This window comes from Pantherophis guttatus, chromosome 5 (assembly GCF_059756535.1).
Source record: "Pantherophis guttatus breed Tessera chromosome 5, ASM5975653v1, whole genome shotgun sequence".
Classification (NCBI taxonomy): domain Eukaryota; kingdom Metazoa; phylum Chordata; class Lepidosauria; order Squamata; family Colubridae; genus Pantherophis; species Pantherophis guttatus.
In genome coordinates, this window is record NC_142067.1 from 126,266,416 (window position 1) to 126,288,808 (window position 22,393).

General features: G+C 40.3%; 1 long non-coding RNA gene across 1 annotated transcript in view; it reads right to left on the reverse strand.

Annotated features, from left to right (window-relative positions):
* Positions 1-20,322, reverse strand: part of LOC148113566 (uncharacterized) — a 97,665-nt gene extending 77,343 nt beyond the window's left edge. Inside the window, exons 1-2 of the long non-coding RNA XR_015728329.1 lie at positions 20,157-20,322; positions 18,003-18,110 (exon numbers count right to left, since the gene is read on the reverse strand). This is a non-coding gene — a long non-coding RNA (uncharacterized LOC148113566). The remainder of the gene's footprint in view (positions 1-18,002; positions 18,111-20,156) is intronic.
* Positions 20,323-22,393: the final 2,071 nt, after the last annotated feature.

Consider the following 22,393-nt stretch of genomic DNA (forward strand, 5'->3'; position numbering starts at 1 on the left):
CATTTCATAAACACACTTGATTGTTTTTTTTTTCACTGCTAGAGATATAATGTGATAAAATGGCATTTCACATGCCAGGAATATTATTTATGTTCCTACTTAATGTGTTAGGTGCTGCAAAAGTTTAACTGGAGTCTCGATTCAAAGGTTCAAATGAGTCATTTTATTTTATTTTATTTTATTTTATTTTATTTTATTTTATTTTATTTTATTTTATTATTTTATTTTATTTTATTTTATATTTTATTTTATTTTATTTTATTTTATTTTATTTTATTTTATTTTATTGGATTTATATACCGCCTTACTCCCAAAGGACTCAGGGCGGTGAACAGCCAAAAAGATAAAACACACAAACTACAACATTTAAAAGACAATATAAAAACCCATTAGATAATTTGGTCCAAAACAGATTAAAACACCCCTAATATTTTAAAACAAATTTACAATTTACAATTTAAAAGGGAAGTTAGGCCAGGCCAGCCTGCTGAAATAAAAAGGACTTGAGGGCACAGCAGAAGGTACGTAAATCCGGGATCGTCCGTATCTCCGGGGGGAGCTCATTCCAGATAGCAGGTGCCCCCACAGAGAAGGCTCTCCCCCTGGGGGCCACCAGTCAACACTGTTTGGCCAACGGCACCCTGAGGAGCCCCACTCTATGTACTGGCCGGTGAGAGGCTACTGGTGGCAGAAGGCGGTCCCGTAAGTAACCAGGTCCTAAGCCATGGAGCGCTCTAAAGGTGGTAACCAAAACCTTGAAGCGCATTTTACATTTTGATGTTTCTGTACTCTGAGAAACTTGCAATCAGCATGTTTCAATGGTCAGGAAAATATACCCTCCAGCAAGGTTCCCACTGTGACAAAATTATTTGTATAGATCCTATTCTTGTTTTGGGCAAAATCAATAAATAGGGCTTGCTAGACCTATGAGGACCTTTCCCTTTAACTGAGATTTTTTTACTGCTGAACAACAGGATTGGAAGTTATCTCAGAGGCCCACTTAACTCACAATCGGTTGAGGCAGGATCCACGAAGACAAGTCACATTTTCAAGGCCAGGCACCTGCACAGAAGGCACATGCACAAGCAAAACATATGTGCAAAAAGTGTGTGCGCATGCGAACTGAGTGTGGAAACCCATCTCTGCATACAATGTTCTTGAGCTAAATAAATTGTCAACCATCCCATTGGCATATGCGGCAAAATAAACTCTTGGCATATTATTTTACCAAGAGTATAACTTTACTGATAATTTGACATAGGTGTTGTGACCCAGGCCCAAGTAAGTACTAGGAAAATCAGTCAGTGAAAAAACAAACAAACTTTATTAGAACAGCTAAGAATTACTTCATTCCCAGCATCGTTCAACTAAATTAAATTCCTCCCAACACAATTTCCTCAGTCCTATCGCAAACCTTGGTCCAATTAGGCAAACTGCCAAAGGCCTTTCTTGGCCAACGTTCAGAAGTCACAGATACAAAAATAAATACAAGACGTAGATGAAGAAGAAGATGAAGCTACCAATGTTGTTTTCCGGCAAAGCCCAAACACTGTTGCTGGTCTGTTTTAAGCCTTATGGGAGGGGCCAATAATCTCTTGGCCTTACTCCCGAGTTGTCCTCTTTGCTTGAGCTGCTCTTGCCTTCTGGCAGCTCTTCTCATGCGTGCATTAGGAACAGGCTCCTCCTGTTCCTCTGCCTCACTCCTCTCAATCTCTGGAGGCTCTGGAGTCCGCACCTCACTCCCCGATGGCCCTGGACCCATCTGGCCCCATCTGACACAGAGCCCTCATCTGGGCCTTCACCAGCCTCCAGGACTGGCCCATGTTCTTCCTCAGCCTCATCGCTGTCCGACTCCGCTGCCAGCTCCACAGGCTGCTGGCGGACCACAACAATAGGCATAGAAGAAGCAAAGCCAGTTCTGAAGTTTTCACATGTGAAGCAGCATACATAAAATCCCATTTTCTCCCCTGGTCCACTGTCATTGTCCACCAATCAACTACAGTCAATTTGTTTTGGGAAATAGTCTGAGCACCTTGGAACTTTCCTATCATTTGAATTCAAGCACTACGGTAGAACCTCGCCAGATGACTCTCTTGCATCCCACAATTCCCTCCCAAGCCCCTCCTTATTTTTCATGTCTGGTTGCGAGTGGGATGTGTAGCAAGTCAGCCATGACACAAACAACACACTAAAAAAAAAGGTATTTCCATTCTATCTGCAGCTGGTAGAACATTGAAACAGATTGAGTCGCTCATTATTGGAGCAGTGTTCCAACCTCACAATTAGATTCCTCTATCCAACGTGAAATTTACATTGTGACACAGAGCAACATGCCAAATAAACCTTAATTATGCCCTGGAATAGTATTTTGGTGAGTAACTCATATTCCTGATAATTCTCACTTCTGATGAGATCTTTTCTCGTACTATTGCAAAATGCATGCCAACTGTAGCTACAAGGAAGATGCTAATGGCATCAGAAATAGTAATTTAATCACAGGAATTTGCATAAGCTGCATGTCTTGTTCCTTTAAGCATATGCAACCAATAATGAGAGGTTAATTAGTAATGTAATTGTGCTTTATGGTGTTTCGTGTCTCAGGGCACAATCTCCAAACATCGACTCTCCCAATGAGGGTTTGAAGTTTGGTTCATCGTTCCAAAAAGTTGCATCCCTCCTTGTTTTCTCCTAAGCCAATGCAGAAACAAAGTTAGCCATGCTTCTCCATATAAAGCAGTTTCATTTATTCATTTGAAAGTACAAAAATTATCTGTACTTATCATAAATGAAATATGTTATTTTTAAACAAACTAAAAAAAATTGCAAATACATCTTGCAGCCTTTCAGCCATCCAATTTGAGTCTTAGGAGAGAGACACAGAGAGAGAGAGACAGAGAGAGAGAGAGAGAGAGAGACACACACACACACAGAGAGAGAGAGAGAGAGAGAGAGAGAGAGAGAGAGAGAGAGAGAGGATTCACTTAACAACTGCATTAATAATTTAACAACTGCAGTGATTCATTTAACAACTATCATCCTCGTCCTCTTTTAACAACCCCATAACCCCTTGCAGGGTGAGTCTGGGCAACTGAATGGAGCTGAGTGTTGGCTGGCCGGATGCCTTAACCACTAGGCAAAACTGTCTCTCAAATTGGACTTATATCAAACAGGGGCATTGACTCTTGGTGACCACATACAGTGCATTTAGAAGTCCCAAAGGTGTTTTGTCAGGAGGCAACTGGACTTTCTTGTTATTTCTTTGAAGATCAAATCATCCAAGAAGCTTCTTCAGCTCTGACTGGATGGTGGAAGCAGAAATCCTGTCAGAGCTGAAGAAGCTTCTTGGATGAGAAATGAAACGTCTTCAAAAGAAAAAAAAAAAGTCCAGTTGCCTCCTGAAAAAGCATCTTTGGGACAACCATGATCTGTGTTAGGATATGATTTGAGCCTAACAAGTTGTCCGGGCAATATATGTGTTCTGTGACTTTAATATGAATATGTATTGTGTGACTTTAAAGTTTTACTGCTGATTCATTGTAATGCTGAGTCATGCTGTAATTAGTTGTGAACGTATTTAAGGAAGGTACTGTAACGTATTCAGTTGATGATAAGCTAACATTGTGTGTGGAGTTGCTATCCATTGTGCTATCATCATTGGATGGATCTCTACCATCGTGGTTTGTGAACCAGAGTGAGTTTGTTACTCTAACCAACCAACTTACTGTTTGTGTGGTCAACCAGCTCTTGGAAGAGTCTTGTGCCAAACTTCTTCCATTTGAGAATTACAGAGGCCACAATTCAAATCTTTATTGTCAGTGCACAACATGTGCAATGAGATTGATTGAGCTCCCTCAGTGCATCCCCCCAAAAACAATCCAACTCACAGTGAAGACCTAAAATCCTTAACCCAATAAATCATATTAACAAAACATCCAGTCCTATTGCACCAGTGTGAACATGTTACACGTTGTGCCGGCCCTGCAGTCCATCATACTGTCAGCACTCCAACCTGCATTTACTCTAGTGCTGACATAAGAAGGATAAGCGAAGGCGTCTGGAAAGGGACGGCTGACTTTTCACCTACTTATTTTCCCTGGAGATAATGTTTCCGAGGAGATGAGATGGGAGGGGGAATTCCTTTGAGCTGGAGTAGATTAGGGGTAGAATGACTTGGAAGATGGCCAATGAGGGCAGGGGAGTGGGTAACAGAAAGGGAGGGTTTTGGGGCTGGAAGGCAGTGTTGGCTCCATTTGAAGTCAGGTTAGGATGTCGTGTTCAATAAATAGGAATTTTTTCTTCAAAGATTTTGTTTGAAATGCATTTTATTCGAGACGACCTCGAAAGCTGACACATACTATATAGTTATTTCTCATTCAGGAATCTGACAGTCCACGGATTAAAAACTGTTCTTCAGCCTGTTTGTATGGCTGGCTATACTTCTATATCTCCTTCCCGATGGTAGGAGGGTAAAAAAGTGATGAGGAAGAACTAATAGATAAGATCTTAGAATGCGCTGAAATGGACAGATTAACAAAAGAAATTAAGGAAAAAGAAGAGACAGAATATTATAAAATATGGAATAAATGGTATAATTGGCTTTTTTTTTTATTTGATTTATATGCCGCCCTTCTCCGGAGACTCAGGGCGGCTTACAATGCGTTAAGCAATAGCCTTCATTCTTTTGTATATTTATACAAAGTCATCTTATTGCCCCCACAATCTGGGTCCTCAATTTACCTACCTTAGAAAGGATGAAAGGCTGAGTCAACCTTGAGCCTTGGAGAGATTCGAACCTGCAGTAATTGCAGGCAGCTGTTCTTAATAACAGGGTGCTTTAGACCACTGTACTACCAAGGCTTAAGACTAACAATAAAGAATAATAACTATCAGGAGAGAAAAATAGAAGTACAAAATAGAGATGTATCAAATGTGTGGAGTGGAATAAAAATGTATATAATATGAAGGTAGAAATGTATAATAGTAAAGAGATAACTAAAATGTATAGTTCTCTATAGGGGAAAAAGGAAAAAAAAGAGGGGGGAAAAAGGAAAAGGAGGGGAAGAAGAGGGAGTAATAGATTAAGATAAAGGGGAAGAAGAATAAAGTAATAACTGGAAAGACCACTATGAAACAATGCTTAAATATGATAAGTTATATAATTGTATTGTATAAGACGCATCTCCCCCCCCCCAAAAAAAAGAGGCTAAAAATTTGGGTACATCTTATACTCTGAATATAGCTTTTTCAAAGCTTTTTTTCAGCCCTAACTAGGCGCTAGGTGAGTGAAGTGATCTCCCCCGCCCCGTGCTTTGTCTGCTTTTCTCATTGCTGCTTCCTCTCAACTGTGCCTTAGAAGCTGTTTTTTATCCTGAGCAGGGGATAAAAAACCAGCAAATTAATGTGCTGAAGCTGACCAGACTAAGGACGTTAGCTAGAGGAATACCTGGTAGGCAGATCCCCCCCCCATTTTCCTCTCCAAAAACTAATCTGTGTCTTATACTCCGGTGCATCTTACATGCTGAAAAATATGGTATGGGGGGAAAAAAATACAATACTGGATTCCTAACATGAATAGGACTGAACAAATTTTTAGTTTGGAAATTAAGTTTACAGGTGATTTTTTTAAAAAGGGGCACAATTTTATTTAAATTGGCAAAGAGCCTTGGTAGTACAGTGGTCTAAAGCACCCTGTTATTAAGACCAGCTGCCTGCAATTACTGCAGGTTTGAATCTCGCCAGGCTCAAGTTTGACTCAGCCTTCCACCCTTTCTAAGGTAGGTAAATTGAGGACCCAGTGTGGGGCAATAAGCTGACTTTGTATAAATATACAAAAGGATGAAGGCTATTGCTTAGCGCATTGTAAGCCGCCCTGAGTCTCCAGAGAAGGGCGGCATATAAATCAAATTTAAAATAATAATAAAAAAAAAATCGGATCTGAAACGATTTGAAACACCAGAACAAGTGATATGGACTCTGTTGAGAAAAATCTACTGTATTTGTGAGTCTGCCCAAATAAACTTCCTTTATTGATTTTAAATTCCTAAGGAGTGAGTTCTAATTTCCCCCCAAATTTTGTTAAAGCTCCCATGTTTCATCACATTAAAAATTCACTATTTTATGTTGAAATCGAAACCCTGAGTTTTTTCAATAATCCTTCACTCATTCTACTTGGCTAGATTGTGCGGAAACAAAAATTTATAAGTAATCTAAAAAATCACAGTGGATTACATACTGGGGTGAAATCCAGCAGATTTTGACAGGTTCTGGAGAACTAATAGCGGAAATTTTGAGTAGTTCGGAGAACCGCTAGCAGAAATTTTGAATAGTTTGGAGAACCAGAAAATACCACCTCTGGCTGGCCCCAGAGCAGGGTGGGAATGGAGATTTTGCAATATCCTTCCCCCAGGAGTGGGGAGGGAATGGGGATTTTGCAGTATCCTTCCCCTGCCACACCCACCAATCCACGCCCACAGAACCGGTAGTAAAAAAAATAGAATTTCACCACTGATCTAGAAGCTCAGAACTATAGTACTTAAAATATGCTGAGTATCACATTCAGTTGAAAAATGTACCCAACAGAAGGTCAAATTGACCTCAAGATACAAGCAGCAAAGAATTATTTTTGTAAGTGTAGCAGTGTTCTGTTATGTTGCAGTTGCCCTTTTTATGTCACTAAATATTTTAATTGGCAAAGGGAAAGAAAAAAAAACATTCTAGCACCTACTAGGGAGTCAATTTAATTTTCAGGCTCATTTTAAACAATTGCCCCAGTGGCTTATATTTTCTTAGATTTCTGCAAACTTTGCTTTACTCTTCCTGTTGTTGTTTTTTTAATGCTCTATAAGCACCACATTTAGTACTTCTCCATATGTTTAAGATATTTCTCAAGCACGTTGTCTTGAGTATCTGGAGTCTTGAGTATGTTGGTTGATTTCCTCCATGCAACAATACTCAGAGGGCTCGTTCTGTGAGTTATACTAGTCAAGAATACGCATATCACTGGAGGTCATGTAGTGTTTGGATCTGTAGTACTCCTATATCCAACAGCTGAGCAGGTAAATTAGAAAGGGCTTCTCTTGAACCCCACACATTGCTGTTCTGGGCAGTGGTGCTATTCAAATCCCGGCGCTACCAGTTCGTTATTGGTAGCGTGCGTCCATGCTCGATTCCCGAGCTCGCGACACTTCTGCGCATGTGCAGAGTATTTTTGGAGATGTCTGGGCAGGTGGGCGGAGCCTCCCGCCTCCACCACTACTGGTTCTCATGAACCAAGGCGAATCGGGAGCAACCTACCGCTGGTTCTGGAGGTACGAAAATGCAACCCAAGGTGTGTTCTCCAGCAACTTTTGGTGTCCTTCAAGCATGCCAATTGTTTTAGAAGTAGAGAAGTATCAAATAATATGAATTGGTTTCACTCCTCAGCTCTTATGTCCTAACACAGAGGTGTCAAACTTGTGTCCTGTGGGCCAGATGCGTAACATGCTGGCCTCACCCCCACACGGTTTAGCAAAGGGGTGGGGAGAAAGTCCCAATAAGTCATGTGACGCTGCAGCGATGCCGCGAGTTTGACACCCCTGACCTAACACATCCTATTCAAGCAATGGCAATATCACTTAGATTTATATACCACTTTATTGTACTTAACAGCACTCTCTAAGCGATTTACAAACATCAGCATATTGCCCCCAATAATCTGGGTCCTCATTTTACCAACCTCAGAACGAGGGAAGGCTGAGTCGATCTTGAACCAGACAGGATCGAACTCCTGGCAGTGGGCAGAGTTATCCTGAAATATTGCATTCTAACCACTGCACCAGGTGCTCAAGCAAACCTACTCATTACTTATAAAACAGAATTAGTGGCTGCAGCTTGTTTTTACTATTTAAGTATGACTTGATGGGGATTGTGAGAGAATAACAAAAGAAATTTTTATTGATTAGCTTGTAAATATTTATCTCACCGTCTGCTGGAATTTGAGATTTGCCGGGTGAGAGAGAGGCTAGTAGAGAGTCCTCCCATACATTTCTATGGAATAGATTTCCTTGATCCTGTAGACCTTAACCATTGAAATATGTAACTCTGGTTCAATTGTGCTCTCATCTTGAATGGAAAAGTAATGTTTAATACGTTATGTCTTGACATGTCTTGTTTTTATACATGCAATTGTTTTTTGTGTTGTTTTTAAAGATGTTTAATAAAAAATATTTTAAAAAAGAAAAAAAGAATTGCTTCCCACAGTGCCAGAGAAATCTCCATAGCCACCCGGTAGGAGTAAGATTTCAGACCATCCCAATTCTGCAAGATGTTTTAGAAGTGCTCCCCTCCCATCAAAACCAAAGTTGAGGTACCCGCTCTGTGACCAAACTACCTCGTGCAAGAATTGGAGGAGAAAGCGAGGTTGGAGAAAACATTTCAAATGCTAGATGAAGCCAATTTTATCCAGCAATTACCCCCTTCAGGGCATCACTGGGACAATTTCTAATAGCTAGGTCGAAAAAATTATAAATACTGATCAAGTTCTTAATCATGATCTCACTAATCAGTTCAAGGGCCACTTTTCTAATTAATGCTTCAAAAGACGCTGCTAATTGTGTCCTTTTGAAATACCTCAATTAAATATACATCTATAATGCCAGGCACATTTGACTTATACCTTGTTTCAGCGGTGCGTCACTTTTTAAAGTAGTGTTGCTGATTTATAAGCAATGTGGCTTGATTTTCTGTCATTTCTGTGATTTATAAATCGGGACTTCATATACTCTGGGTATTAAGGTCTGTTTTATGAATCCCAGCTTATTTGTTGAAGAAGACTGATTTAGTAGACAGATTTATTAATCATTGCTTGGAAATTCAAGCTGAAGTCTTGGTTTAAAGTCTAACATTTACAAATGAGATGCTTAAATCAAATTCCAATTTATATATAATGGGTTCAGTTACAAGAGATGTGCAGAAGCTGCTACCTGCTTCTACCTGAGGATACAAAAAATATGCCGTGTTCATCACGAGTAACTTCGTTATTACTAATCTAGCAGAAAATGAAGCTACTTTTAATCAAAATATCACCTGCGGGTAGAATCACCACATCCTGGGGATCAGTAGTTTCTTTCACTTCCAAAAACTACAGCCTTCAGTCCACATACTCTAAAGTTCATATTCTACTATAAATTAATTTAGGCCGTTGATTAAGGAATTATCCCTAGGCCTGGCCAAATTTTTTTAAAAAAACTGATCTATAATAAATTATGCAGCTAGATCAATTGATAGGTATGGGCACTGTAGTTGTAGAAACTCTTAGATGATCAGATTGCCCTTTTCTTTCTGGTCTTTAAGTTCAAACAGAGAGAGATGGCAGAGAGAAGGGATTGATCACCTTTGATGGATGAATCATACTGGCAAAATCATATAGGATCATCATCATCATCATCTTTTAATGATCCCATAATCCCTTGCATGGTAGAGTCTGGGCAACTGAATGGAGCTGAGTGATTACTGGCCTGATGCCCTTCCTGTCACCAATGCGGAGTTATATTCAGCAGACATTTTGGCCTCTACAATGTTAATTATTTTTCCTTCCAAAGGTAAGCTAATTCTTTTCTACTTTAAAAAAAGAAAACTAAGGTAAAGGTAAATGTTCTCCTCACACATATGTGCTAGTCATTCCCGACTCTAGGGGGTGGTGCTAATTTGAAACAAAGCCGAAGAGCCAGCGCTGTCCGAAGACATCTCCGCGGTCATGTGGCCAGGATGACTAAACACCAAAGGCACACAGAATGCTGTTACCTTCCCACCAAAGGTGGTCTCTATTTTTCTTGCATTTTTATGTGCTTTCGAACTGCTAGGTTGGCAGAAGTTGGGATAAGTAATGGGAGCTCACCCCATTATGCAGCATTCGGGATTCGAACGGCTGAACTGCCAACTTTTCAATCAACAAGCTCAGCATCTTAGCCACTGAGTCATTGCATCCCTGTAGTTTAAAAAAAACTACTTTTGCGTAATTTATGAATACTTGCGTAATTAGTGAATATTTGTATGCATAACACCTCACCATTTTTAATTAAATTTTACAAGCATTTTTTTCTCTTCCTAATACCTGCTTTCTATCTATAGTTTTAAACAGAGAACTGCACTGCGAGATTCAAAACTAAAAAAAAAAAAAGGATAATTGTGTACAAATTTACTTCAGGAAGTGTGAATTTCAATTAGTCATCCTGAAAGGCAAACAAAACACATTTTATTTCTGTGTTCTTGCTAGAAATATTTTTCTTTTCTCTTTCATACAAAGCAAGGATTTTAAAAGTCAAGTTTGCTGTGTGTTATCATAGCTCTGGACATTCCTTTATGCTTCATGACAACAGTCAAAGCAAGTACTTCATATGTCCTTGACAAAATATAGTGATAGCCTAGAGACAGTCTTTCCTTTTTCCATAAATGATGTCACACACAAAAAATAATAATTGTACATTGCCTTGGAGATAATATGAATGTGCTTTGAAAGTACGTGATAGTATCATTAGCGGCATGTTGAATGGCAAGAGTTAATAGAGAACCTGCAAAGGATCCTTGAGAAACAAATGAAAAGATATCCAATTCTGTATATCAACAGAAGTCGGGCAAAGACAGAACTAACGTGTTGTTCCTCACAAAGCAGCAGAATGACACACAACAGGCATTTTTGCAGTGCTGTTTGGAAGTTACTTTCAGTACGATGCCAAAGCCTTAATTTGGAAATCATTTGTAGACAAGATCCTTCTCCATTATCCAATAAGCAGAAACAGCAGCCTCAGCACAAGCTCTCCAAGAGCCATCCTGCATCCAAATCGCTCATCAACGGAGGGAGGTTCTTTGTCTCTTCGTCCAGGTTTTCCTTCCTTGCTCAGCTGAAGTCCCTTCACATCTGTTCAACAAGACACCTCCAGCGGGGACGAAGGTACTGATAGATGGCCCGCTCATGTTCCACATTCTGTTGTTCTTGGCAGTGACTTCCCGTTCACAGCATCCAAAGAGAATAGCAGCTGCAATCCAGTTTCCAGAACGATATTTTCTCTTGTACACAGAAAGAAATGGGATATTTTTTGGTATGACAGGTACTTGCATAAAAGGCCTTGAGTCCACTCCAGGAGGTGTCAGTTGGCACTGTGAATTATGTCTTAAGCAGCATGGGTGACATTGCGATGTTCGTTTGACTCTTGATGGGACAGAAGTTAAAGATAGAAACTGACACTCATGGGTTTCAATGCAGCTTCAATGAAACAAGGTCATTTGAAATTGGCAGATAAAGGTCAGTCTATTAGAAATTGACAATCCTGAATAATATCAATAATAATATCCTTCTCCTTCTCCTCCTTCTCCTTCTCCTTCTCCTTCTCCTTCTCCTTCTCCTTCTCCTTCTCCTTCTCCTTCTCCTTCTCCTTCTTCTTCTTCTTCTCCTCCTCCTCCTCCTCCTCCTCCTCCTCCACCTCCTCCTCCTCCTCCTCCTCCTCCTCTTAAAAGGTGAAATAAAAAAGCTAAGACTTCTATATTAGTCTACAATGGCGGGTTTTGTGCTGAATCCTTTCCATGGATGTGACAATGCCTGGAATACACTACTTGACCCCCAAAATTTTAACCTAAGACTGTCTACTGCTCACCTCACCCCGTTCCTAAGAGGTCTGTAAGGGGTATGCATAAGAGCACCAGCGTGCCTACCGTCCCTGTCCTAATGTTTCCTCTATTTTATGTATCCAATCTATGTTTATACTTATTATTTAATATGTTCTTGACAAATAAATAAATAAATAAAATAAAATAAATCACTGTTCAGTACAATATATTGCATCCCCTTAAGTTGGGTGTAGAAGCATTGTACTGGGGAATAAAAGATTTCAAGCTTGTTTCACTGGGTTGTACACCTGACTGCAACCAGCAAGTCTAGTACAACTGGTGAGTTGTGTGGGTTTCACATTTGGAGCTGTGGATCACAAATTATATAAATGAGGCACAGAAGAGAATGAACAATTAACTGCCTTGCTCATTGATCTGAATTATCAAGTACAAAACTTTTAATTTAGTCTCAGGTCAAATAAAAATGGTCTTGATTACTTTCTGGTAAAATTAATGATCTTAATGAAATACCGAGCTCCTACAGAACATGAGGAACGAGGAGGGGGGGCGAAGATAATTTAATTCACATTTTAATGTGAACATACCCAATTTGCTCATCTAATGGATTCATGAACTGAAAATATATATATATATATAGCAATATCTGCCTGTTTCCAAATTCTGCAATATCATTTGCCTTTCAAGACTGGGATGCATTAGGGAAGGCCGCTTGCAAAATTATTTACAAAACATTTGCAAAAGAACTAAAAAAAAAGATGTTAGGACAAGTCCATGCATATGCATGCTCCATTGGCATGCTACAGGGCAGGGGTGAAATCTACTTACCTTCCTTACTGGTTTGGAAGTGCACGCACTGTCACATGCATGTGCAAACCTTCTGAACATGCGCAAAACCTTCACATGTGCAGAGGGTAAAAAACACATTACTGCCTAGTTAAAGCCAGGAAGTATCTATTCCCGGGCGGTTGTCTGAACCACCTGCCACAATTGCTACTGGATTGCCCAATCCGGTCTGAACCGGGAACATTTCACACCTGCTACAGGGGGAAAAAAAGATGAACAAACATGCAGAGCATGTTTGGGTTCTGCTGAATTACAAACGCAAGCTGTGTGGAAGCAAAACTGACTGAACTTAATACTGAAAAAGGAGCAAAAGTATAAATGAGGCCTTCAGGCCTTTTCTGCAGACTCCTCTGTCCATAAATTACAACCTCGTTAAGATCAAGGTGCGCTTCAAGGTGTTGGTTACCACCTTTAAAGCGCTCCATGGCATAGGACCTTGTTATCTTCGAGACCGCCTGCTGCTACCGACAACCTCCCATCGACCCGTGCACTCCCACAGAGAGGGCCTTCTCAGGGTGCCATCAGCCAAATAATGTAGGCTGGTGACCCCCAGGGGGAGGTCCTTCTCTGTGGGGGCACCTGCCCTCTGGAATCAGCTGCCCCCTGAGATAAGGAAGATCCAAGACCTCGGTGCCTTCCGCCGTGCCCTTAAAACTTTCTTTTTTCATCAAGCCGGGCTGGCTTAACATATTTTTAAATTTTTAATTGGTTTGTCATTTTAAACTGGGGCCAAAATAATATATATTCTTTTAATTGTTCTTAATGTTTGTATTGTATGTTTTTATCTGGCTGTACACCGCCCTGAGTCCCTTGGGAGAAGGTGCGGTATATAAATTTGAAATAAAATAAACAAAGTAAAATAAAAATCAGTAAGAACTGTACGTAAAGCTTTTTCTTGGGTGTCGAAAGTCTTTCTCAATAACTCTTACAATGACTCAATGTGCAGAGAAGAGCAACAAAGAGGATTACAGGCCTGGAGGCTAAAACATACGGAAAACGGTTGCAGGAATTGGGTATGTCTAGTCTAGTGAAAAGAAGGACTAGGGGTGGCATGAGAGCAGTCTTCTAATATCTCAGGGGTTGCACCAAAGAAGAGGGAGTCAAGCTATTCTCCAAAGCACCTGAAGGCAGGACAAGAAGCAACAGATGGAAAATAATCAAAGAGAGAAGCAACCTAGAATTAAGGAGAAATTTCCTAATTGTGAGGACAATGCCTCATAGTGAGAACAGCTTGTCTTCAGAAGTGGTGGATGCTTAATCATTGGAGGTTTTTGAGAAGAGACTGGTCAGGCATGGTATAGGGTCTCCTGCTTGTGCAGGGTGTTGGACTAGAAGACCTTCAAGGTCCCTTCCAAATCTGTTATTCGGAGGAGGACGAGGAGGAGGAGGAGGAAAAGAAGAAGAAGAAGAAGAAGAAGAAGAAGAAGAAGAAGAAGAAGAAGAAGAAGAAGAAGAAGAAGAAGAAGAAGAAGAAGAAGGAGGAGGAGGAGGAGGAGGAGGAGGAGGAGGAGGAGGAGGAGGAGGAGGAGGAGGAGGAGGAGAAGAAGAAGAAGAAGAAGAAGAAGAAGAAGAAGAAGAAGAAGAAGAAGAAGAAGAAGAAGAAGAAGAAGAAGAAGAAGAAGAATCTAGCTGTGTTTATAGAAAGAGATGATGACCCCTCTTCCCTCAAAATACTAAAAGCAAGTACACAATAAAGGGAAATAGAGTCCAAGAGAAATATTAAAAATAATAATAGTAATAATTACAGAAGTACAAAGAGGGAAAAGACAAAAATGCAAAAAATGCAAAAAATACAAATGGATTAATTTTAAATATATATATATCTAGATATTAGACTTACTGTATATAATTACAGATGTATAATAAATAGATATTTATATCTGTAATATTAATACATATAAAATGTAATGGTTTTGTAGTTAATAGATTAAATATTAATGTTAATATTAAATATGTAAATATATAATCATTGGAATATTATTAAGGGAATAAATGTAACCTAGGAAAAGTATCCAGTAAAACTTTATAAACAGAGAAAGTTTAGAAATGCTGGAACAAGTAAGAGGTAGCATATGAAGCTATAAAAAAAGGTAAACCTGAACAAATCAAATCAAACTGAATATATATTTCATTATTCAAATAAGAATTAATAGAAGGAATGTGATTGTATGATAGGAGGAGGTTTGCATCTTTTATGAGAGCATACGACAAGAAAACATTTCTCCCATATTTTGCTTAGTTTAGTCTGAACAGCAAAATAAACAAATATATAAATAAATAAATAAAGCTTAAATCCACTGAAGTATATAGACAAACTTATACTAGCTATACTAGTTCAATGAAAAATTACATATTTCTTTATAAGTTACAAAAGGCTGTGGCAAATTAACAAAACTGGAAGCAGGCAATTGCCTGATTTGCCAGCTTTGAATTCACTTAACATTCCAAATCCATGTTCGTTTTTGTATCAAGACTATTCTGCATTGCGAAATTTGTCCATCTTCTTATGAAAACTATGTTTCCTTCCGGTTTCTTTATAGCAGAGGTGTCAAACTCGATTTCATTGAGGGCCACATCAGGGTTTTACCTTGGGGTGCCAGGGTGGGCGTGGCTGGGGTGGGCATGGCCAGCTCTACATCACTCATGTTGTGGGCACCTGTGGTAGCCCGAGTACTCGGCCAGCGAAAACGGGCTCCCAAGCTCCATTTTTGTCTGTGACGGTCTCCAGCAACCATCTGCCAGTGAAAACAGTGGCCCTCCGAAGCTCTGTTTTCACTGGCAGAGGGTTACAGGATGTTGTTGCAGCCAAAAATGGAGCTCAGGAGCCCATCTGTCAGCACTCCAAACTACATTCGTTCCAGTGCTGACATAAGGAAGAGAAGAGGGGGCAGCTGGCAAGAGAACGCTTGACTTTTCACCTACTTATTTTCCCTGAAGATAATATCCCCTAGGAGATGGGATGGGAGGGGGGACATTCCTGGGAGCTGAATTAGTAGATATGGAGAGAGTGATTTGGAAGATGGCCAATGAGACGCAGAGAATTGGGGAACGGAAAGGGAAGGTTTGGGGTCAGGAAGTCAGTGTTGGTTACGACGAAGTCGGGGGGACAGATTGTTGTGCTTAATAAATGAAAGATTTCATCAAAGACTATTTATTTGGAAATGCAATTTATTTGAGACGACACTGAAACCTGACACCATCTTTGCTAGCAAAGTCACCGTGGGCCAGTCCTTTGCTGTTTCCAAGGCAGCCCTGCGGGTCAGATCTAAGCACCCCGCAGGCTGCATCCAGCCCCACGCCTTGAGTTTGATACCCCTGTTTTACAGCTTTGGGAAATGCCAATTGTGTAACTTCAGATTAAAATGTGAATCTGATTAATTTCTGCTGCCCCTTTTCTAAATAAAACTAAAAGGTTATTGGTCCCCACAAAAACATTTCGTCAAAAACAAGGCAAAAGGAAGAATTAAACTTAGTAATATTGCATGTGTTCCATTCTCAAATGCTTCACAGAAAGAATAAGCTGTAGGTATTACATTACATTCCAAAGTAGTTTTCCTGCAATGGTTTTAACCGAACAAGGAAGCAGTCCAGAGTAATCAAATCCCATTCATAATAATTCTTAGAATGCAGGCTATTCTTAACATCACCCCATTCTGGGGATCAGCTGGAAGATCTTAACAAGAGCAGAGTTCCCGCAAGGCAATCTGCATTACAAATCTGGAATGACAGATTTTTCACGATTGTTCTGTTTTAAACCCAACCATCTCCATTTTCAATTCCTCCAGTTAAAAAGGAGAATGTATTTCAAGGTGTCCGTGGACACCAGGACTGGCCTTGAATATAACTTTCCCATATGGGATTCGATGACGGCACAGGATTATGGTAGCTTCATTATTAATTTTTACCACATTTCTCCAATTTCCAGCAGTCTCTAGATTAGATTAGATTAGATTAGATTAGATTAGATTAGATTAGATTAGATTAGATTAGATTAGATTAGATTAGATACAGAGGTGGTATTCAGCTGGTTCGGACCAGTTTGGGTGAACCAGTAGTGATGACCTGCAGGTGAGCCCACCACCGCCCACCCACCCTGGTGGTATGCCGTCCTATTTAGCCATGTTTTCTAAGTCATGCACATGCATGGAAGCTGCATGCACAAGCAAAGCGCATGTGCGGAAGGCCACACACATGCTTGGAAGGCATGCACGCTCACATTTTCGGTGCACAGCGAACTGGTGATAAAATTATGTGAAACCCACCTCTTGATGGATGGATAGATGGATGGATGGATGGATGGATGGATAGATAGATAGATAGATAGATAGATAGATAGATAGATAGATAGATAGATAGATAGATAGATAGATGAGGGAGAGAGAGGGGGAGAGAGGGAGAGAGGGAGGGGGAGAGAGGATTGTCATCTACACTCTTTGTAGACTTGTATGATCACAGAAGTTACTGAGTTATTGTATGTAGTAGACAAGATATACATTTCATAGGGATAGATAGGTAGATAGATGGATAGATAGATGATAGATAGATAGGTAGGTAGGTAGGTAGGTAGGTAGGTAGGTAGGTAGGTAGATAGATAGATAGATAGATAGATAGATAGATAGATAGATAGATAGATAGATAGATAGATAGATAGATGGGAGGAGAGGGAGGGAGGGAGGGAGGGAGGGAGGGAGGGAGGGAGGGAGGGAGTGGATTAATTGTCATCTACAGTCTTTGTAGCCCCATATGACCACAAAGGTTACTGAGTTGTTGTATGTGGTAGACAAGATATACATTTCATAGGGATAGATAGGTAGATAGATGGATAGATAGATAGATAGATAGATAGATAGATAGATAGATAGATAGATAGATAGATAGATAGATAGATAGATAGATGGGTGGGTGGGTGGGTGGGTGGGAGGAGAGGGAGGGAGGAAGGGAGGGAGGAGATTAATTGTCATCTATAGTCTTTGTAGCCCCATATGACCACAAAGGTTACTGAGTTATTGTATGTGGTAGACAAGACACACATTTCATAGGCCTTTCATGATGTCTATGAAAAACAAGAGCTCTGCTGAGCACCAGACTTTTTCCTCCCTGAAAACTCCAAGGAATTGCACCCATTTCAATGTTTCATTTATGCTTATCTTTTTCAGTCCCTTCTAACCCAGCCGCCTTGCCAGAGCAGGACTTTACGCCTGGGGAGCTGTTGCTGAGCTTAATTATAATGAACGCGTGCCAAGCTTCCTCCCAAATCCCTCCTAACTGATTGAAAAAAAAAAAAATTCTAGAATCCCAATTCGTTCTTATGCTGTTTCATCCCTGGAAAACAGTCACTCCCTTTAATATTTACACTAAATATCTCACCTCTTGCTCCCCTGCATTTCTGTTAAGGTTACAGCTGAGCATTTAAAATTACATTTGCCCAGTGTTGGAAAAGATATGCAGGAGTAGCTGTGCACTGTTCGGAACTGATTAAACCAAATCTTTTTCAGCTGGAAGCTGAAACACTTTATCAGGCACCGACAGTACCTACAAAACAAATTCAATGGACTCACCTGTGCCCCTAATAGTAATAAAGTGGAAAGCAGACACTGGAGCTGCAGCCCGAATAATGATAATGGAGGCAGACCTGCAGTTCTCTTTGAAGTACAGCTGATCCTTGCCTGAATGAATTTGCAAATAAACACAGATCAAGTTCTAGCTGTGGGGTCCCTCCCTTTCGCTCTACGGTGCTTATTAAGAAGATAAAATTTGTCATCTGCTGTCTCACTCGATCAGTGGAGACCACAGTTAGAAATGAGGGTTTTTTTTTAAAAAGAGGTTTTGTTGCGCAGATCTATCTCCAAGTGCTCTCTAAACTCCTCTCTGTTCATCATTACAATTGCAGAAAAAATAATTACTACCAACCTGCCTTCCATCAAAACTTGGTAGTACAGTGGTCTAAAGCACCCTGTTATTAAGACCAGCTGCCTGCAATTACTGCAGGTTCGAATCTCGCCAGGCTCAAGGTTGACTCAGCCTTCCATCCTTTCTAAGGTAGGTAAATTGAGGACCGAGTTGTGGGGGCAATAAGCGGACTTTGTATAAATATACAAAAGGATGAAGGCTATTGCTTAGCGCATTGTAAGCCGCCCTGAGTCTCCGGAGAAGGGCGGCATATAAATCAATTTTTTTTAAAAAAAAGACACTATAGAACACTGCACACCAGAACAACTAGACACAAGAACAGTTTTTTCCCCAAACGCCATCACTCTGCTAAACAAATAATTCCCTCAACACTGTCAAACTATTTACTAAGTCTGCATTACTATTAATCTTCTCATCGTTCCTATCACCCATCTCCTCCCACTTATGACTGTATGACTGTAACCTTGTTGCTGGTTTATATTGACTGTTTCCCTATGACTATCATTAAGTGTTGTACCTTATGATTCTTGATGAATGTATCTTTTCTTTTATGTACACCGAGAGCGTATGCACCAGGACAAATTCCTTGTCTGTCCAATAAAGAATTCTATTCTATTCTATTCTATTCTATTCTATTCTATTCTATTCTATTCTATTCTATTCTATTCTATTCTATTCTATTCTATTCTATTCTATTCTATCCTATTCATTAAAGTGCACTGTTCAAAAGAAAAAGAAAGTTCCTGCTCTTGGGTGGAATTTATTCCTTAAAGTTAAAAATGTAGATGCTTTAAACAGCTATGACTTTTTCCAGGCCCGCACACAAGTGGGGAAAATATGGGTTACTTTAATGAATAGCATTGGAAGAAATATCCATCTGGTTCTGTTCCATAATACTCTACATTATGGATATAATATGATAATTGTTACTTGATTGGTCCATTTGTTCATGCTTCATTACAGATGTATTTGGGTTTATTTCCTAGGAAACCTAGTTATCAGAAGCATCCCTGATTAAAGGGAAAAAAAGATCAAATCTTTGAAATATATTCCTACACGCTTACTTCTTAATATAATCTATCAGTAATATTTTTTTCTAGCAAAGAGTTTGTCACTCAGCCTGAAATGTTGTTTCCTTAGTTTATTAAAGATTTATTGTTATTTTACCCCAGAGGAAAGTTTACATGGTATGCATTATGAAGTACTAAAGAGCGTGAAGAGGTGCTAGGAGAATCCTATTCATTAATTCCAGGTTTTTGCTGCTTCAAGAATGGATGTTATCTCTGAGCCTATTTATTCACTAAAATGGAATAAATTCATTTCGCGTTTTACTTCACGATTGTGGAAATCTGATACGTAGGATTCTGGATTCTAAATATTTTTTTCCCCATGGAATATACAACGCAGGGATGATATCTACTTACCTTCCCTACTGGTTCGGAAGTGCACTCTCCACACGCACGCGCTTGCTTCACTCGTGCACGCACATCACCTGCGCTCTTGGACCCTTTGCACACGCACAAAGACCTCTGCGCACGCACAGAGGATCAAAAACGGGTTACTTCCTGGTTAAAACCAGGAAGTAATGACGTCCAGGAGGGTGGGCGGAGCCTCGCACTGCCACTGCTACCGGTTCTCCGAACTGGTAGCCGCCGCTACCAGTTCAGTTGAACTGGTTCAAACCGGTAGCATTTCACCCCTGATACAACGGTTATAAAGACAAAAGCAGAATGACTTACTGTAAAAGAAGCTGTGATAGAGACCACAGTGTGACTTAAGCTAATAGGATAGAGGATACTCACAATACAGATAAAATCTAGGACCAATGCACTGATTAAGAAATCTGAATCAATTTCTGCCTAACAGCTACATCTTCCTAAATTGAGCATCAGGTACCACACTTCGGGGAAACGGCCAAGTTATCTGGGAAACCAAATAGGAGAAAATCATTGGAAGAGACAAAATAGCAGCTTATAAGCAGCTAGCAATGGAGCTACCACACTTTATCGTTAATATTGAAATATCCTATCCGCACGTGTATCGCTTATCAAACATATTTTTGGCTCAGCTGGATACCATTAGAATTGCGAGAACATTTTATGTATCCTGTTTAAATTACCTCTGGCTCAATAATAATTAAACACTTTTGAAAATCAGCACGAGCGTGGATTTAAAAATATGCATTTTTAATAAAGGGGAGCTGTAATGAGGAAGAGAGTCACTATTCCACCTAATTCTCAGGAGAAATTTGCTAACTGTGAGGACAATGAACTAGTAGAATGCCTTGCCTTCAAAAGCGAAGGTGCCCCATCACTGGAGCCTTTCAAGAAGAGATTGCATAGCCACCTGTCTGAAATGGTATTTTCTCGTAGTTAAATTTCATCAGGGGTGAAATTTAGCAGGTTCTGACAGGTTCTGGAGAACCGTTACTGGAAATTTTGAGTAGTTTGGAGAACCTGCAAATACCACCTCTAGCTGGCCCCAGAGTGGGGAGGGCATGGAGATTTTCCAGTATCCTTCCCCTAGAGTGGAGAGGGAATGGAGATTTTCCAGTATCCTTCCCCTGGAGTGGAGAGGGAATAGGGATTTTGCAATATCCTTTCCCTGGAGTAGGGTGGGAATGGAGATTTTGCAGTAACCTTCCCCTGGAGTGGGGAAGCAATGGGGATTTTGCAATATCCTTCCCCTACCATGCCCACCAAGCCATGCCCACCAAGCCATGCTATGCCCACCAAGCCAAGCCCACAGAACCACTAGTAAAAAAATTTGAATTTTACCACTGGTTAGAACAATTAATCGTTGGAAGGACTTGCCAGTGAGTGCTCCAACACTGGAGGTTTTAAAGAACAGATTGGACAATATTTGTCTGAAATATAAGGCCTCCTGCTCATGCAGGGAATTGGATTAGATGACCTCTAAGGTTCCTTCCAATTATGTCGTTCTATGTTCTATGTCCACTCCAATTCCACACTAGGCTAGGCTGCACCATGTCAGGGGTGCCACTGAAAATCTGAGGGCATGGATTAAAATCTGTATGGAACTAGGATGTCTTGGAAATTATGTCTATGGAGATTCTCAGTCCTCCAGGTCCTGGTTGTCCCAAAGGTGCTTTTTCAAGAGGCAACTGGACTTTCTGGTTTGTTTGTTTTTTCTTTGAAGACATTTTGCTTCTCATCCAAGAAACTTCTTCAAGTCAATCCTCAAAGGAAAAAAAAAATAGAAAGTCCAGTTGCCTCTTGAAAAAGCACCTTTGGGTCTTGCAAGTAATGTTGCATCTGTAAAATTGCCGGCAGCCTTTTTTTTTGTCAAAGTTGTCCACATGAAAGACCTACAAAGCATGCTAAATGCGATGCAAGTTGAGCATCCTCAACCTACATCTTCAGATGTAGACAATCGTTCCAGCCTTTGTCAAAGCCACCCAGGCTGAGAGTCCTCCAACCAGCATCGCTAAGCTTTCTCTGTAATACTTGCTAAAATAATTAATACGTATAGCATAATAAAAATTTAAAATGGATTTAAAAGAGTATTTATTTATTTATTTATTTATTAATCAAATTTCTATACCGCCCTACTCCCGAAGGACTCAGGGCGGTGAACAGCCAAGATAAAATACAGATAATACAAATATTAAAAGTCCCTTAAAATTATTAAATATTTTGGCCGAAACACAGATTAAAACACCCAATTTATAAGATCAAACGAATTAAAAATTTAAAAGAGGAGAGTTAGGCCAGGCCAGCCTGCTGAAATAAAAAAGTTTTGAGAGCACGACGAAACATGCGCAAGTCCGGGATCTTCCGTATCTCTGGGGGGAGCTCGTTTCAGATGGTAGGTGCCCCCACAGAAAAGGCTCTCCCCCTGGGGGCCACCAGCTGACACTGTTTGGCTGACGGCACCCTGAGAAGCCCCTCTCTATGGGAGCATACTGGTCGGTGGGAGGCTATTGGTAGCAGAAGGCGGTCTCGTAAATACCCCAGTCCGATGCCATGGAGCGCTCTAAAGGTGGTGACCAAAACCTTGAAGCGTACCCGGAAGACCA